This window comes from Pongo abelii, chromosome 6 (genome assembly GCF_028885655.2).
Source record: "Pongo abelii isolate AG06213 chromosome 6, NHGRI_mPonAbe1-v2.0_pri, whole genome shotgun sequence".
Lineage (NCBI taxonomy): Eukaryota > Metazoa > Chordata > Mammalia > Primates > Hominidae > Pongo > Pongo abelii.
In genome coordinates, this window is record NC_071991.2 from 59,387,950 (window position 1) to 59,394,803 (window position 6,854).

Genomic DNA, 6,854 nt, shown 5'->3' on the forward strand with positions numbered 1-6,854 from the left:
ATACTGACAGAATCCTAATCCTGTTTGGGGTGGCAACGTCCCCACCTAAACCACTGTATGTCCCAGCTCTCCCAATGAGACATGAGTAGAAGTTTGCTGGGGATTTTGGAGAAAAATTTTGCTTTTCTCTTGTAGGCTGATGTCCTATCCCCTTTTCCTTTTGTGTGGATGGGGTACCACAGGAGGACCCCTATCTTGTGACCATGAGGTAGGAAGTGTGAGGAGTAGATGAGAGAGGGAGGAGGCTGGGACCTAGCTCCTGCTGAGGAATTGCTACACCTGCCTGCACCAGCCACCTCAGGATTTCTTGCTATGTTTGAGAAATAAGTCCTCTTTGATTACAGTCAGCTTTCTGTTAACTGTGTAGAAAGGCAATTTCAGATGGACCAATGCATAATATATAGGAACTCTTGCCGTTTCTTAACTTCAACCTTGGGTAACATCATTGTGCATGTCTTGAGTTAGGGAAACTGTCTGAGAGAAATGTGAGCAGGACTCAGCCCTCCAAGTAGTGAATGTTTCTTGAAAACAGCCCATATTTTCTTCCAAGCGCACACTGAAAATGTTCCTTAAAAATTTCTCATTCCTAGGTCTAGGCTCACAAAGTGAATCTGAGAACTGAGGAAATTGCTTAGAGAGCTTGCCTTCCTGAATGCTTTCATAGAACTAATCATATCATTGAGTCACAGATGATTTTTAGACACGTTACGGGGATCATTTTCCTTGGTGATGTGAATTTGCTTTCAATGTTTACACGCACTGCATAAACAAAATAATCTAGGAAATTCAGGTTTGAGTAGCTCTACACTTAAAAAATGCTATAGTTGTTTAGCAGAGACGGTGCCAAATAGGGTGGCTTCTTCTGAGGTGAATAAATCAGGCATGGGATGGTATCACTACAAGGCCTTCAAATGCTCTGAGAGCAACATGTAAAGGCCATGAAAGATTTTTTTTTTGAGAAGTGACAGATTACCTAACACAATAATCCATGCTATTGGACAAATTGGTTTGCAAAGAATACAGCTGGCTTCATTTCAGCACCGCTAATGCTATGAATGGCAGCAACCAAATGATACCTGGAGGGCAGGGGCCCTTGTATGACAAACCTGGCTCTGGGCCAGCTCAAAGAACGTTTTCTTCTTGGTTTTTTTTTGTCTACATTTGACACATGGCAGCCACATCAGGGCTGTTAACATCAGATGTTGTGTAAATCTAAACAGGTAAAAAATCAGGATCAATTTTTTAAGATAGAGACGTTTCCAGCAATTCATCTTGAACACAGAGCTCTGGCATTCCTCACTCTCTGTGAGGCCTCCTGTTGCAGCAGATAATTTATGACTCCCACATCTTGGCATTTCATTAAAACCCAAAGCATTTGACAAACTGTATTTTCAGAAAGTTTTTTCCGTGAGTTGGTTTCTAGCAGGAGGAATTTATGATGAGTTGACTTAATCCTTGCTTTTTAGAGGCGTCTAAAAAAAGTTCTTTCTATAAACAGCAGAATTGCGTGTAGGGGATGGCAGACCAAGCAATGGCTAGGATGTCCTTGTGAAAGAAAGCTCACCCAATGCCGTTGTAAAGCCTCCTGTGTGCTGCTCAGCTTTCGCGTCTACCTCCTGAGCTAATTGTGCTGTCTGGAGGTTGGCGGGCTTCCAGCCTTACCTGGACCAGTTTTTCTCCCAAACCCAGGTTGCCTGTGTATTCACTTATTACAACTAACCACTGTGAAATCATTCACAGACTTTGGAAATCACATATGTAAGGTGATTTATTTATATATTTTGACTAATAATCTTAACTTGTCATTTCGTTTTTAAAAGTTGATAAACAGACTCGGAGTTGGAAGAGGGAGGTGTTCGTGTTAAATTTATAACCCTGTTTCTTGGCATTTTTGGGTTGGTTATTGCTCTTGGATTTCTTTTCTTTTCTTTTTTTTTTTTGGGTTAGAAACATGTGTGTGTGTGTGTGTGTGTGTGTCCTGGGGTCTCTTGCTTGCTCCTTCTGGTTTCCCTCAATATGTCAATATTGCATTACACAGAAAATTTTTGAGAGGTGCAGCCTTCACAGAATTTTTATGCACTAAGAAAGAGGAAAACTGAAAAATGTGAATATAGCATTTTGTCAGTGTAATTTTTGCCTTTTCTTGCTGTATATACACAATGTAAAGTTAAATGGCATTTCAGCAGTGATTCAGTTATTTTGACAGGCAAAACAGAAAATTCAGACTCTTAAATATATTTTCTTGTCTGTTTCCCCAATTATCATCATCTATGTGGAATTCAGCGATGGTCACAATTCCACTTCACTTTGAGCTGAATACACATCGCTTCTTCTTACATCTTTCTTGTCTGTTTCTATGACCAAGAGAAATGAACGGGGAGGTGTGGGGCAAGTGTGTAGATATTTCATATTACTGTTCCAATTGCTTGAGGGATAATATGAGTAATACTGGTTACTTACGTTGACTGAATGCACAGCTGACTGGTCTCCTGCAAGTCTTGGCCTGTACAGACATAAGTCCATGTAGTTTGGGTTAAACAGCAAGTACAGGCAAAGAAAATTAGCGATGTGGCAATTATCTGGATAATTCAGATTTAAAACACTACTTATCCTTGAAATGGTTTCAAGGGAAAAATGGTTTTGTGGGGACTTACTTAGATCAGCATGTGGGAGCTTTCTGTAAAGGGCCAGATAGTACATATTTCAGACTTTGCAGACCTGACAGTCTCTATTGCAACTAGTTAACTTTCCAGCACAAAAACAGCCATAGAAAATATTTAAAGGGGTAGGTATGGCTGCATTTCAATAAAACCTTATTAATAAAAACAGGCAGTGGATCAGATCTGGACAGCTCTCTTTAGATATTCTATATGGGTCTTTATTCTCTAAGTTGTGTAATCACTAGATCACCAGTGATTATTCTGCCTCACGGGAGTGGAAAGCACACGTGTGTGTTAAGTATGTGTGCATACAGATCTGATCAATGCTATTTATGGATGTTAAGATGAATCAGGCTTAAAAAAACCCTGAAGCATCTCAAACTACTCGGTTTCAAAATTCAAAATGTTTTACAAAGTCTTTTCTCCTGTCAATCTTTTCAATTGTTCCAAGCCTTCTTGTCTACGTGTTGTAGAGAGCAAGGCCGAGAGTGCTGACAGACAGTGGGAAGGGCTGTCTCAGAGGTAGAGAATGAAGGATGGAAAACTGACAACTTCTAGAAATTGAAGAAGACGACATGGTCTGGACCGTCTGAAGAAGCGAGTAAATGGGACGTTTAAGCTGAATTAAGGTGTGCAGGCTTTTTGAGGTGTATTTATCTGTCAGGGATGGTTACTGCTTTTGTCTGCCCCGTTCTTGCTCCTGTCTGCCCCATTCTTGCTCCATGATCCATAATGACTGAGTGGGCACACAGCACTGGCCAGGAGAATCAGGGGCCTTCCCAGGTGTTCGAGGTGGTTCTGGTGGTGAGGATGTCTTTCTATTCAGATTGGAAAGTCTTTGTGCAAGTCAGAGTTGTCTCCAGCCACGCTCCCTGAAGTGTAGAAAGCCCTTTGGCAGTAGACAGCGTGGCACCAACAGCCCGCAGAGCGATGAAATGAACAGAAAGTGTCACCTCTGAGCTCTGAAGCTCTCCTTCGACTCCGTAAACCACCCAGTACCTTCCTGATCACCCCCTTTATTTTGATTTAACTATTTTTAGTTGGGGATTCTACAGCCATAATCAAACAGTCCTGACTGTTGTTTTACCATCTCATTGGTAAAGTATCTGTCTTCAAATGTCAAGTTGTATATAAAATCTCTATTCTCATAGAAAATCTGTTTCTTTTTAACAAAACTGATGTGGCTATATTCCTGTTACATTCACTATGTTTCTAAGAGGGGCAAAAGATACCTTCCAATATCTTTTTAGGATGAAATACATAATTCTGTCTAGAACTTTGTGACTTTATATGCACATACTCACAAGACACATACACAACCACACCTACCTACTCTTTCTTTGGAGTAAAAGTTGCTATTTGGAGACAACTACCTTTTACAGACTTCAGAATGAACAAATAATAAAAATAACAAAGAAAATTTTCAGAGAGGTTGAAGCCGCTGTAGCAGAACCCAGCAGTTGTTTTAAGAATGTTTTCATTGCTCTAAGGGAATTTCTTCTACTTTGGATTCACAAAACCATATGACTGGTCTCCTCTAACAAAGTGGAACAGAAGCTATGACAGACTTCACAACAGAAAGTCAAGTGGAGAGCTGGAAATGAATATAATCAGTGTTCACAAACAAGTTATAAATTTCCAGGAAGAAAGAGTCCATTTGACATGTTAATTTTTTTGCATGAGGCAGTCCACAAAAATCTTGATAAACAGTGTATTTCCCTGTGTCCACTGGACTCTGTGCAATGTGGTCCAAGCCAAAATGGACACAAATTTATGAAAGAAAACTAATCTTTTTGATTCTCAATAGTCAAGATATTCTTTTGACTTTTTATAACTCATGTACAGTAAAGTTTACAAATCTTAAGTGTGTAGCTTACTGAATGAATTTTCATCTATGTAGATATCCATGAAACCACTACTCACATCAAGAGTTACAATATTTCCATCATTCTAGAAAGTTCCCCTATGCCCCTTCTATATGAATATCCCCACCAAAGGCAACCGCTATTCTGAACTCTAACACATTAGATTACTTTGGCCTGTTCTTAGGCCTCATATAAATAGAACTGTAGGCTATTTATTTTAGGTGCATTTATTTTAGGTGCATTATTTTAGGTTTGACTTTTTTTTCACTCTACAGTATGTTGGTGAGAATCATCCACATTATTGAGTATAGCAGGATACTTTATTTTTATTGCTGTGTAGTAGCCCACTGCACGAATATACCACAAAGTATTTAACTATTTTGTTGCTGATAGAAATTTGGGTTGTTTCCTGTTTGGGGTGATTATACATTAAGGTGCTAAGAATTTTCTTGTACATATCTTTGAGTACACACATGTACTCTTTTCTCTTCATTAATACACCCATGAATGGAATTTCTGGATCATAAAGTAGGTATGTGTTTAGCTCTAGTAGATACTGGTAAGCAGTTTCCAAAGTGATTGTTCTAATTTACAGTCCCACCAAAAGTGCATGAAAGTTCCATTTGGTCCATATCCTCATCAACATTTGGCACTGTAAGTCCTTTTAACTTTAGCTCTTTTGATGATTGTATTAGTCTGCTCAATCTGCCATAACACAATACCATAGACTGGGCGGCTAAAACAACAGAAATTTATTTTCTGAGAGTCCAGGAGGATTGAAATCCAAGATTAAGGTGCTAGCAAATTTGGTTTCTGGTGAGGGCTCTCTTTCTGGCTTATGATAGCTGCCTTCTCTTTATATCATCTCCTGGCCCTTTCTCTGTGCATGAGTATGAGAAAGAGCCCTCTGATTTCTCCTCCTCTTATAAGGATGCCAGTCCTACCAGATTAAGACCCTGCCATTATGACCTCATTTAACCCTAATTTCTTATCTAATTTCCCAAGCAAAGCGTCATCTCCAAGTACCATCACACTGGGAGCTGGGGCTTCAATATATGAATTTTGAAGGCCATTTGGATGGCCAGTAAGCATATAAACCTTAAGTGACTGCTTAAGGTTTAAGCCCATTAAAAAATTGGTTGTCATTCTCCTTATTGATTTGTAGGAGCTCTTTATATATTCTAGATGCTAGTTTTTTTGACAGATATGTTAATCACAAATATCTTCTCCCAATCTACAGCTGATTGTTAATTATCTTCATCTTGTGTTATGATGAATAGAAGTTCTTTATATTAAGGAAGTCTAGTTTTTCAAACTTTTATTAGTTTGTGTTTTTGTGTTTAAGAAGTTTTTGCCCACACCAAGTTTCTGATAAATTCTCTTAAGCTTTCTTCTAGAAGCTTGATTGTTTTAACTTTCACATTTGAGTCTATGTGGTACCTTAAATTAATTTTCTCCTATAATGTGAGCTAGAGGCTCAAAGTTTATTTTTTTTTTAGATGAAGATCCATTTGACCCAGAACCATTTATTTTAAAAGCTCCCCACTGAATTACAGTGTGTTTTTATTGTAAATCAGATGACGACTATATGTGGGTCTATTTTTGGGTTCTCTATTTTGTCCCATTGGTCCATTTACCTTTGTCTGTGCCTCCATCACTATCTTTACTACTGTAGCATCTTACATCTTGTTATCGGATTGTGTAAATCCTCCAGATGTGATTTTTAAGATTGCCATGGCCAGGTCCTTTGCATTTTCATATACATCTTAGAATCAGCTTGTCAGGTTTCACAAAAATCCTGCTGGAATTTTTATTAGGATGACATTGAATTTTTAAGTTAATTTAGGGAGAATTTATACCCTAACAATGTTGAGTTTTCTAATGCGTGAAAATGACTTATTCCTTAATTTATTTAAGTCTTTCAAAATTTCCCTCAGCAATGCCTTGTGGTTTCTGGTATATAGATTTTGCACATTTTTGTTAGGCTTGTTCCTAGGTATTTTATGATTTTTGATACTATTATATTTGGTGTTTTAAAAATTTCATTTTCTAATTATTTTCAGTAATTATGCAATTACTTTTTGTATCCAACAATGTTAAGTTACCTTAATAAATTGAATAGTCTATAGTTTCATTTGGATTCTCTATGTGCACTTAATCATTTCCTCTATGAATAATGTTTTATTTTTTGCTTTCAAATCTTTTACTTTTATTTATTTTTCTAGCCTTATTGTCTGGGTAAGAGCTCCGCTATAATATTGAATAGAAGAGATTCAAGAGTATTTTTTTGTGTTGTTCTCAGTCTCAGGGGAGAGTGTTAGATGAGTTT